This window comes from Podarcis liolepis, assembly GCF_965112155.1.
Source record: "Podarcis liolepis genome assembly, chromosome: 10".
Taxonomy (NCBI): domain Eukaryota; kingdom Metazoa; phylum Chordata; class Lepidosauria; order Squamata; family Lacertidae; genus Podarcis; species Podarcis liolepis.
In genome coordinates, this window is record NC_139562.1 from 65,264,727 (window position 1) to 65,277,198 (window position 12,472).

The following is a 12,472-nucleotide window of genomic DNA, read 5'->3' on the forward strand; positions in this document are numbered from 1 at the left end:
AACTGGAACACTTACTTCCGGGTTTACGGTGTTTGGGTTCTGCGTTGTATGAGTGCCAAGGCGTTTGAGAACCAAAGTACCCCTGTAATTTTAATATGTGGTACAAACTGCATCATAATAAGCATTTCAGTGGATATATGTGCAAAGGATGAACTAAGCAGTGACCTTTGGAGAAAGTCATGTGGCTGGCATGGAATTTTGTGAGCTTCTGAACAAAGAGTCAGCTCCCAGTCCCTGCATCAGGCAGAATGGGATCTTGACAGCATATTTCTCCTACTGTATGTTTAACTACTTTAATGCTGCCAAGTTGGACTGACAGGGCATACTCAAGCAATTGGGTTGGCCATAAAGGGTGAATGCATGTTGTATCATCCTGCTCCCTTTGTTGTTGTTGTTTAGTTGTGTCTGACTCTTCATGACCCCATGGACCAGAGCACTCCTGTCTTCCACTGGCTTCCGCAGTTTGGTCAAACTCATGTTGGTAGCTTCAAGAACCCTGTCCAACCATCTCGTCCTCTGTCGTCCCCTTCTCCTTGTGCCCTCCATCTTTCCCAGCATCAGGGTCTTTTCCAGGGAGTCTTCTCTTCTCATGAGGTGGCCAAAGTATTGGAGCCTCAGCTTCAGGATCTGTCCTTCCAGTGAGCACTCAGGGCTGATTTCTTTCAGAATGGATAGGTTTGATCTTCTTGCAGTCCATGGGACTCTCACTTACCTGTGTTCTATTCATTAAAATATATTCATTATAAAGTAGAAAAAGAAAAGAACATGCAGATGTGGCAGAAGAAAGACTACAGAAGGTTCTTTAAAGGACAGTGACTGTTAGTACAAAGAGCCTTCATCCGCAGTTCATTTATGTAAACGGAAAGTTACTGGCTAACTCAAGAAAACAATGAAAGTCATTCTTCAGGCAGGTCACCAACGGTGACAAATTGTCTACTTTCCTCCTTTGAAGAGAAATCAGCAGCTGCTGAAACGTTAAAAGGATTCAGGTAGACACAATTCTCTAAGGCAACAATTACAGGCAGGATAAATTTATAATTAGCAGGCATTGCCTGTTTTGTTAGGGAACGGTTATTTAATTATTATTTATGTGCTCTAGGGATTTTGGCATTTACAAAGAGTCAACTGCTTTTCAAATTTGTGCCCAAGCACGTTGGGCCTCACAGTCAATTATAGCTGTGTGAGCTGTGAAACCAAGTGAAGAAAATCTAAAATGCGCACACACACACACACACCCTTCATCAAGAATCAGGGCAACAATTCTGCCACAGCAAAGCAATGACATGCACTGTTCACTATCATCTCCTAGGAGAGTGTGGTGTGTTTGATATGGGTGTTGTGTTGGACATTAGCTATATCCAATCCAGCTATGAAGCTCACTGGGAGCCCTTCAGAAAGGTCCTACCAACCTCATAGGATTGTTGTGTGAGAGAGAAATGAGGTGATTCCATTTATTTTGGACAAGGTCCTTGGAGAAAATGTGGGTGATGAGTGGAATTAATAGAAAAACACAGGTTGACAAGGAGCGTTGCATGAGTTAGGCTGTGTCCGTACTAGAGCAAATATATAAAAATGCACTTAACCTCCATGCTAGACCAGAAATTAGTTTCTGCCAGGATTCACAGAGGATAAACTTCATAGGAAGCTGCTGCCTACAGAGTCAGACCATTTGGTCACTTAGGCCATTATCGTCTACGTTGACTGGCAAGGGCTCTCCATGACTTTTTAGTTCTTAGCTCTTCTTAGTTACAAAGACCCACCTTTATGAATTCCTGTCACGTATTTTGAATGCAAAATACATTTTTTTCTTTTTTATTGAAAGCTTTATTCAACAAACAAGATCTTAAAATACATATAATACCAATGAACAAACACCCACTAAATTATAGAATTTTTAAAAAAGAATGTATAAATAGAAAACTGAACAAAAAAACAGAAAAAAGAGAAAAGAAAAATAATAATGTAACGGAAAAGAAAAACATACAGATATCCAATGCGTAAATTGACAAAAAATAGAAGCTTCCGACTAAATCCATTGTACTAATTTTGTGAATAAACATTTCTATGTGACTCATGAAAAGCACAGGGTTGAGTCCCACAGTGATAAGCAGAGTGACCACCATTTACGTGCCTAGCCATGGAGAAGCATTAATTACCAAGTTTCATTTGGCATGCAGTGAGGGTGATACACCTGAGTCTTTTTCGTTTGGTTAATAAGGATATTCTCCCTGAACCTTCATATCGCCTTCTTAATTGGAAAATTATATTATATGATTGTAATCTCCATTGGCACTGGAGGATCAGGGTTACATGCACCAGTGAATTTTCACATTAAAAAAATCTATGATAATTTCTTCTCTACTTTTATAATTATGTTGAAGTCTAATCTAATCAATACGTTTTGTTTCAGCTCCTGAAATGGAGATGATCCTTTCTTGATGCTTCAGCTTCCTCTCGCAAATGGTAGAGGGACTGAATTTTTCTAAATGTTATTGTTGGAAATAGAAAGGGCCCGTAGTAACCAGGAAAGTGATAGCACTCTGTTCTATTTATTTTGAAAGTGGTGTTTGTATGTATTCAAACTGATGTGATATATGTGCATTTTTTAAAACAAACAAACAAACAAACAAACAGGTATATATAGCAGTATATAAGCATTCAAGGTCAGCTGTAAAAAACCTACCATCATTTAGGCTGCAGGTGGGAACCATACTCAAAATCCACAAGAATTGGAAATTCAGCAAAATTGCTGACTCAAGAGTCTGGCTGCATGAAATAGCCTTCTGACTGGTTCCTCCAAATACATAAAACATGAGTCAATGTTTGCCTAAGCAACTATTGTCTTTGCCACGTCCTGCATTCACTCACTTTTCCATTTCAAAATATCTGGGCTGCCAGAGTTCATCAGATCATTTCAATATGATGATTTGATATTGGTGGCTATGCTGTTGATTACTTACCTCTAGATGAGGAGTTCCTAGTATGTACCAAAATGTATCTACATTTTGTATTTTACATACCACATTTTTCGCTCCATAAGATGCACTTTTTTCCTCCTAAAAAGTAAGGGGAAATGTGTGTGCATCTTATAGAGCGAATGTGGTCCAGAGAAGTTTAAGGCTTTATAGGTCAAGTATCAGTATCAATCATCATCATCATCATCATCATCATCATAATCATTTATACCCTGCCCATCTGGCTGGGTTTCCCCAGCCACTCTTGGCAGCCTACAACAGAATATTAAAATGCAATAACCCATTAAACATTAAAAACTTCCCTAAACAGGGCTGCCTTCAGGTGTCTTCTAAAAGTCTGGTAGTTGTTTTTCTCTTTGACATCTGGTGGGAGGGCGTTCCACAGGGCGGGTGCCACTACCAAAAAGGCCCTCTGCCTGGTTCCCTGTAACTTGGCTTCTCGCAGGGAGGGAACCGCCAGAAGGCCCTCGGCACTGGACCTCAGTGTCTGGGTAGAATGATGGGGGTGGAGACGCTCCTTCAGGTATACTGGACCAAGGCCATTTAGGGCTTTAAAGGTCAGCACCAACACTTTGAATTGTGCTCGGAAACGTACTAGGAGCCAGTGTAAGTCTTTGAAGACCGGTGTTATTTGGTCTCGGCGGCCACTCCCAGTTACCAGTCTAGCTGCCGCATTCTGGATTAGTTGTAGTTTCCGGGTCACTTTCAAAGGTAGCCCCACATAGAGCGCATTGCAATAGTCAAAGCGGGAGATAACCAGAGCATGGACCACTCTGGTGAGACAGTCCGCGGGCAGGTAGAGTCTCCTCCTGCTTACCAGATGGAGCTGATAAACAGCTGCCCTGGACACAGAATTGACCTGTGCCTCCATGGATAGCTGTGAGTCCAGAATGGCATATTCTGAAATGGCTGACCTGAATATTCCGCTGATTTGCTTTATGACTTGAAACCTTTTAAATTTTACATTACCCCCCCAGCAGCTTACAACACTTCACAGCCACTGTTTCCCAACTCTGCTTCAGCTTTTGTGCCATCCTGTTTCATTTCACTTCCAGTAATCGCAGCTAATAAGGGACCACAGAATGTACCGTATTTTTCCATGTATATGACTAGGGTTTTTTCTTTAAAAATTGGCTTAATAATTTGCCCTCGTCTTATACATGGGTAGTGCAGAGGGGGTTTGGGCGATTGGTTGTAGCTGCGAGCAGGAGATTTTCTGTGGTGACAGGGCGGGTGATCGGTGGCTGTGCGAAGGGCTGTTTGCAATTGGCTGCTTTTGTGGCAATAGTGCAGTTGATTGGCGGCTGCGGATCTTGGTTGGTGTGCGCAATCGTCAGTGGTGGGTGAGTGATTTTCGGCAATTCCACCCCCCAAAAAAAAGCTCAAAAACTGTGGGCAATCCCCTCCAAAAAAAGCTCAACAACTCTGTGCCAACTCCCCCCATTTTCTTAAACCGGAGTCCCCCCAAAATAGGGGTTGTCCTATACATGGGGGTGTCCTATAGGCGGAAAACTGCTACAGTATATGCTGAAGACACAATTCTGCATAGCCAATCAGATGGCAATTTAAATCTGATTAGATTAAGGAAACACTTCTTGTACCAAAGCCAAACAAGAAACAGCATAACAAGCCAACACTTTTGTAATCCTATTATGATACTTGTTCACACACGCCACTGAACTCGAGCTATCTCTACATATGGACAAATGTTTGTGTGAAGTAGAACACTCATTGAATGTTATATGTGGTTAAATGTATAAATTACAACTCAGCTATTATGTACACAGGTATACAGACTGTGGACACTGAATATAACATGCGAACACCCATATGGTGAGTTCCTAAAAATTGCTAAAACAGGGATTTGAACATTTTTCTTAATAGCTTCCCCCCCTTTCTATTCAGCTGTGCACTCTAAAATGATATTTTATTGTGGTTTTCTCATTCCTCAAAAATACAGGTCTACTGTTCCTCCCAGTCTTAAAATGTGGATTTCTCAGTCACCCCTGCAATAGGGGAGACTGCTGTTTGATTCAGTACAACAATAATAATAATGTCATTTTGAGAGAGCTTCACACCAATGGTTGCTCATTATTCCATTCACACAGTTGCCATTTGAAAAAGAATAATTAAAGGGAAAAAAGATAAACCATGATTACCCATAGAAATCTGAAACAAATCCAGGAAAAAGGAGAATGAGGGAAGCATAATCAGTTTAGCTTTATCTGCCAGACTCTATTATGAATTTTAAAGCCTACAGATGCGTTGCTCAGATTCAATCTTCAGCCACTCCAGGAAGCAGAATGCTAATGTACGCTACCAAGATTTGCTCTATTTAACATAACGTTCTGGACATGTTTTCATATGCTTTGCACTTAAACGGAGACCAGGTAACCAACACATCCTACGAAAACAAATTTGTAAAAAAATATTTTAAAATACACATAAAGGCAAGTGTTACTTTCTTCCACCGAGCAGGGCTGCATCTCAAAAGACAAAACTGATTTTGTTTTATTGGTAAATGTGGCTGGAATCCTATACAATGAGGGTAGCCAACTTGTGGCCCTCCAAGGACTCTCAGATCCCATCACCCCCTTACCAGTATGACCAGTGGGCAAGGATGATGGGAGCTTTGCCACAATAAAATATAAGGCAGAAAAGTTAGTCACCCCGGCTATTCAAATTTATCAGGGAATAGGACACCTTGAACTCAGTAGGGCTTACTTCTGAGTAAAAATACACAGAATTGCACTGTGTTTCTTTTACAGATACTGTGTGTCTTTTAAAAATAACAACAATCCCTTTAGGCAATGTTAGCCAAGAAACGTATTGTAGACTTGTTCTTCTACCCTGATGTCCCTTTGATCCCAGGGATGGGGGGAGAAATTTGATTCAGTTGGCATTCTTCTTGTTAAAGAAAGAGCCTCAGCTACAGAGTGATGCTAGTGTCCCCAGATTCCTTAAAACTCCTTGGAAATTATTTCAGAAAAATGTGTCTATGTAGGCAGGGTAAGGAGAGTTACCAAAACTGGAGGATTGGATTTGGCACAGCGCTAATTGAAATCAAATTGTATAAAAAAACCAAAACATATCGAAGGGTAGGCTGCCTTACAATGTCAAAATCTAATTTCACAACATTTTCATCATAGTAGCTTGAATAGACTACAGCTAACTGGGGGAAAGTAGGATAAACAGTAGAAAACGTGTATATTTGATTAAATAAGCAAAGCAAACATTTGTATAATACAGTGCCAGTTTGTTTCTGGGCTCATTTAAAGTTGCTGGTGTTAATTTGTAAAGCCTTTTCCAATGTGTTCCTCCCTGCATGCTCTGATCATCAGCTGAGGCCATCTCCAGATAAGTTGACTACATGAGGAATTGACTAGGCTATACTCTGTGATGGTAGCCACCCTATGGAATGTTCTGGCCAGGAGGCTGAATCAGAATTCATCCCTATATGGTTTCAGGTGGCTGATGAAGATGTGACTGTTCAAAAATGGCAATCAGGTTATTTCTCTGTCTCTCTTCGTTGGAATTATGACCGGACTTTGCTTTTTATGACTGGGTTTAACTTGGGGGTTGTTTTGTATTTGAAATATTGTTTCGGCGTTGTAATAGCTCCTTAGAAAATAGGGATTAGAAGTTTTGAAAATAAAATAAATCGTATGTAGGGAATGTCTGCTTAAAAGTCCATTTAATCAGGTCGCAGGTGATGCTATTCTTTTATTAGAATGTGGTTGTATTTTACTGAACATTCAGGCATGATTATGAAATTAACCAAATGTAAAAATGTTTTGATCCACTAAAAAGGTGCCTCTGATTAATCAGCTAGCAATTTAAGTTTATAAAGAAGCCATTTAAACACTCCAGACAGCAAATACCATTGTAAGAATCATACACTTCTTTACTTACAATAATAATAATAATAATAATAAATTTTATTTATATCCCGCCCTCCCCAGCCGAAGCCGGGCTCAGGGCGGCTAACAACACTAAAATAGTGCCACATTATAAAACATCATAAGAATTAATTAAAATCAAAATTGATGGCAACCATAAACTAAAGCATTGTAAAGATTGCCAAAGGAGGGGGTCAGGCTGTGCCCTAACCAAAGGCCTGGTGGAACAGCTCTGTCTTGCAGGCCCTGCGAAAAGATGTCAAGTCCTGCAGGGCCCTTGTCTCTTGTGACAGAGCGTTCCACCAGGTTGGAGCCGCAGCCGAAAAAGCCCTGGCTCTAGTTGAGGCCAGCCTAACCTCTCTGTGGCCTGGGACCTTCAAGATGTTTTTATTTGAGGACCGTAAGTTCCTCTGTGGGGTATACCAGGAGAGGCGGTCCCGTAGATACGAGGGTCCTAGGCCGTGTAGGGCTTTGAAGGTTAAAACCAGCACCTTAAACCTGATCCTGTACTCCACCGGGAGCCAGTGCAGCTGGTATAGCACCGGATGAATGTGATCCCGCAGCGAAGACCCCGTAAGGAGTCTCGCTGCGGCATTCTGCACCCGCTGGAGTTTCTGGGTCAGTCTCAAGGGCAGCCCCACGTAGAGCGAGTTACAATAATCCAGTCTGGAGGTGACTGTCGCGTGGATCACAGTGGCTAGGTCAGGGCGGGAGAGGTTATGAGCCAACTGCTTAGCTTGGCGGAGATGAAAAAATGCCGCCTTTGTTATAGCTGCAATCTGCGCCTCCATGGAGAGGGAGGTATCAAAGATTACACCCAAACTCTTAACGGACGGTGCTGGCACTAATTGCACCCCCGCAAGAGATGGGAGTTGCCCCCTCAATCCCATATCGTCCCGTCCCAGCCAGAGGACCTCTGTCTTCGAAGGATTTAACTTCAACCGGCTCCCACGTAACCATCCAGCCACAGCTTCCAAGCATCTGATCAGTGTGTCTGGGGCCGAGTCAGGATGGCCATCCATCAACAGATAGAGTTGGGTGTCATCAGCATACTGATGGCAGCCCAGCCCAAAACTCCGGACAAGCTGGGCGAGGGGGCGCATAAAGATGTTAAAAAGCATCGGGGAGAGAATCGCACCCTGAGGCACTCCACACACCAAGGAGTGGCGGGATGACAGTTTCCCCCCAAGCGCCACCCTCTGTCCCCGACCAGAGAGAAACGAGCGCAGCCATTGAAGGACTGTGCCCTGGATCCCCACGTCGGCGAGGCGGTGGTCCAGAAGTTCGTGATCAACCATGTCGAAAGCTGCTGACAGATCTAGAAGAATCAGCAGCCCCGACCCGCCTCGATCCAGCTGTCTACGAAGATCATCTGTTAGGGCGACCAGAGCCGTCTCGGTCCCATGACCAGCGCGGAAGCCGGACTGGAATGGATCCAGAGCCGATGTTTCATCCAGAAACCTACCAAGCTGTTCAGCAACCGCTCTCTCAATCACCTTACCCAGGAATGGAAGATTCGAAACTGGGCGGTAATTGGATAGATCTAAGGGATCTAATGATGTTTTCTTTAAGAGCGGACGCACCACTGCCTCCTTCAGTTCCCCTGGGAATGTCCCGGTGCCAAGGGACAAATTGATGATATCCCCCAGGGGGGCCCGCACCTCGTCTGGACACGCTCTAATCAGCCAAGACGGGCACGGGTCGAGAGGACAAGTGGTGGGCTTTCCAGCTCGGAGGAGTCTGTCCACATCGGCTGGGGATATCCGGTCAAAGTGGTCCAATCCTGGCCCGAGGACAGTCGAGGGGCCTCCAGTTCCTTTATTGTATCCAAATTGGCAGGGAGGTCATGGCGGAGCGACAGGACCTTCTCCGCAAAAAAGCTCGCAAATGCCTCACAGCTGTGTGTCGAATTGTTATTTAAATTTGGCTGTCCTTCGAGGGACGTTAAAGACCGAATTATACTAAATAATTGTGCCGGGCGAGAGCTAGCGGATGCAATGGAGGCCGAGAAGTAGGACTTCTTAGCGGCCTTCACTGCCATCTCGTAGGTTTTCATAAAAACCCTATAAGATGTTCTTGAGGCTCCGTCACGGGCACCCCGCCATACTCGCTCTAGCCGTCTGAGGCCCCGCTTCATTTTCCGGAGCTCCTCAGTAAACCAGGGAGCCCGGTTTCTGCGGGGTCGCAGAGGGCGCTTAGGTGCGATCTCATTGATGGCTGCCAGGAGCTGGGTATTCCAGCCCTCAACAAGCTCAGTCAATGAGTCGCCAGGGGGAGAAAGGTCCCGCAAGGCTTGACGGAATCTATCAGGGTCCATCAGCCTCCGCGGGCGAGCCCAAATCGGCTCACCACCTAAGCAGGGTGGGGGTGGAACGTCAATCCTGGCTTTCAGAGCGTAGTGATCAGACCATGGCACCTTCATCGAAGGAAACATGATCACATCTATACCGACGCCGAAGATCAGATCCAGCGTGTGGCCTGCTTGATGTGTGGCGCCCGAAACAACTGGGAGAGCCCTAGTGTCGCCATGGAAGACACCAGGTCCAGAGCCTGTGAGGAGGGAGTGGCATCGGCATGGATGTTGAAGTCCCCCAATACCAATACCAATAGGTTAGGGAACTCCAAGGCCCAGCCGGCCACCGCCTCCAGCAGGCCTGACAGGGTGGCTGCTGGTGCGCTAGGTGGCCGGTACACCAGCCAGACAGCCAAGCTCACCTCGGAGCCCCACACTAGGCCAACACATTCAATGCCGGGGATCGATGGCGGTGGTAGAGCCCTGAAAGAACAATCTTCCCAGATTAATAGTGCCACCCCTCCCCCCCGGCCCACAGTCCGTGACTGGTGGAGGACGGAAAGAGAGACTACTTTTTCCTTTAGATTAGCAGAGCTATCCAAATCCATTTTGTTCCAGACTGGGGTATGTGTGGTTAGATTGGATGGAAGTGCCCCTCTTCTCAGGCCTGCTGGCTTCTGCCTTCATCACTTCACTAGTGATACCATGATATCAGTGTCTCTCTGCCTGAGTGGAGCGCTTCTTTTTGCCCCCCAAATGTGCAGGCAGACAGAAAGCTGCAAAATGGAGCTTTCTGAGGGGAGCTGCTGAGTCAGCTAAGGATGTCCCTTCGCTGCCATGTGATCACAACCAGTACCCAACTTGGCCAACCACTGACACCAGGCCTGGTTGGACCTCATTGACTATTTACAACCACGAAGTTATGTATGTTGATTAGCCCTGTCCTTTGGTGTCCTCTCTCAACTCACATGTTTCGTAAGCCTGAGCGATAACTTCTGAAAAGGACTGAAGAGTTTGGCTACATAATGAAATTTAAACTTTTAATGAGAGGATAGCAGCCATGGAAGATTACATGATACGCTCAGAGCTGTCTTGAGTAATAATGACAGCTAATTATTCTGTCAATCACTTCATTTTGTTTGAGTGAAACTGAGCTACTGGATACCCAGCTATTTGAAAGCTGGCATAATTTAAATGTTACAGTACACCACCTTATTCAATGGAAGGCTGCTTGATGAGCTATCACTCAGATTCAAACCAACAATAATAGTGGGGTTGGTTTTTTTCCTTGTTGATCACAATAAAATCAGAACGAACCCTGATAGGGATTCTTGAGAAATAGGTTGAATAAAGATTTATTTGAAGGGTGATTTCTGAGACTTTCTTATGAAGACAACAGTAAATATGCCTTTCAGGCTGAGAAGAGCACCTGCTGTTTGACCCCAATGGCTCTTTTCTGAGCACAGCTGAAGATGTTGGAGTTATGTGCTTAGGTTTAAATACAACTGACATCATTGGCATCAAGTCTGAACGTATTTCCCCCCATAGAATTTTGCCCTTTGTGAAACAATGTTCTACAAATTAGATAAACTACATTCCTTGCATCTGTCTAAATATATGGTTTTCATGAACTGCTACTTGAGTGAGTCTTTAGTGAGAATCATCTCATTCAATATTTTAAAACTGCTCCTCTTTTGAACATACTACCACAGGCATAGGCAAACCCCAGCCCTCCAGATGTTTGGGACTACAATTCCCATCATCCCTAGCTAACAGGACCAGTGGTCAGGGATGATAGGAATTGTAGTCCCAAACATCTGGAGGGCTGGAGTTTGCCTATGCCTGTACTACCAATTCAGTGTTGAAACAAGCTCAGGGTTTTGAATGGTACAAATGTTCAGTTGAAATAGAAATTAAAGTAACTCTAGTACAGTGGTACCTCGGGTTAAGTACTTAATTCGTTCCGGAGGTCCGTTCTTAACCCGGAGCTCAATTTCTGTTCTCATCCTGAAGCAAAGTTCTTAACCTGAAGCACTATTTCCGGGTTAGCGGAGTCTGTAACCTGAAGTGTGTGTAACCTGAAGCGTATGTAACCTGACATACTACTGTATATGTCTGTTTTGCTTTGAAATGCATATGGTTGTGAATAGTATACTGTTGTCTTACCATTGTGTTGAAGAGGCCTAATATTATATTGTGGTCTCGGTGTTACTATACCACAGTTGCAAACCTGCAGAAAAAAGAGACCCACTGATTTCACGAGGACTTTAAAAGTTGCTTCTAGCTTTAAGATGGCAGCATATGAATGTTATCAAACTGCCTCTTATTTTTCTTGCTTAGCTTTCTTGTCATGTTGAGGCTTCTTTGGCTTAGAGCAAGTGTTCAGCCAGAAGCCAAAAGGTTCTTGGCACCATACCCAAAATTGATTTTTTAAAAAGCATTTTCTAGGTATCATAGAGTCACAACTTCTAATACACTGACTTCTGCTTATGTCAGTACATTCTCAAATGAATGCAATCTGATCAAATATGTCCACGTTTTACAATCATTCTGTAGGAAAGAGGTACAGTTTCTCAGTTTCAGAAGGAGGTGATTTGAAAAGCTTGGGGCCATGACTGTAAAGACCCCACTTTTTGTGCCAAATGCTTGTATTATGCGGATTGACAGTGACTTAAGGAGGCCTGATTTGACGAATGGAGATGGTATGAAGGTTGATAGAGGGGCACTGGGCTCAGCATATCAGAAGTCACTATAGTTGGTGGAGCAAATGCTGTATATACGCCCAGACTTCTAACTGCAGATGGGCCGGCACATTTATGCTTCAGGAAAGCAGTAAAGGCACATGTACTGGAACAAAGTTGGCCTTGCAACACTCCAGGCTCAGATTTACAGAAGCCACCCTAGTTTCTGATTTGATCCTGGGATGTCCTGCTTTTCCTTAGGACGTCCCTACAGTGGTACCTCGGGTTACATATGCTTCAGGTTACATACGCTTCAGGTTACAGACTCCGCTAACCCAGAAATAGTACCTTGGGTTAAGAACTTTGCTTCGGGATGAGAACAGAAATCGGGCTCCGGCGGCGCGGCAGCAGCAGGAGGCCCCATTAGCTAAAGTGGTACCTCAGGTTAAGAACAGTTTCAGGTTAAGAACGGACCTCACCTCCGGAACGAATTAAGTACATAACCAGAGGTACCACTGTATTTTCATTGGAGAAAGGTTTGAGGGGATGTCTCTAATAATTATAATAAAATAATTTTATTTATATCCTCCCCTCTCCAGCCGAAGCCGGGCTCAGAGCAGCTAA

The 12,472-nt window shown here is 44.1% G+C and overlaps 1 protein-coding gene across 4 annotated transcripts in view; it reads left to right on the forward strand.

Annotated features, from left to right (window-relative positions):
* Positions 1-12,472, forward strand: part of GRM8 (glutamate metabotropic receptor 8) — a 564,746-nt gene that overhangs the window by 379,752 nt on the left and 172,522 nt on the right. The gene's annotated exons all lie outside the window — the stretch shown is intronic.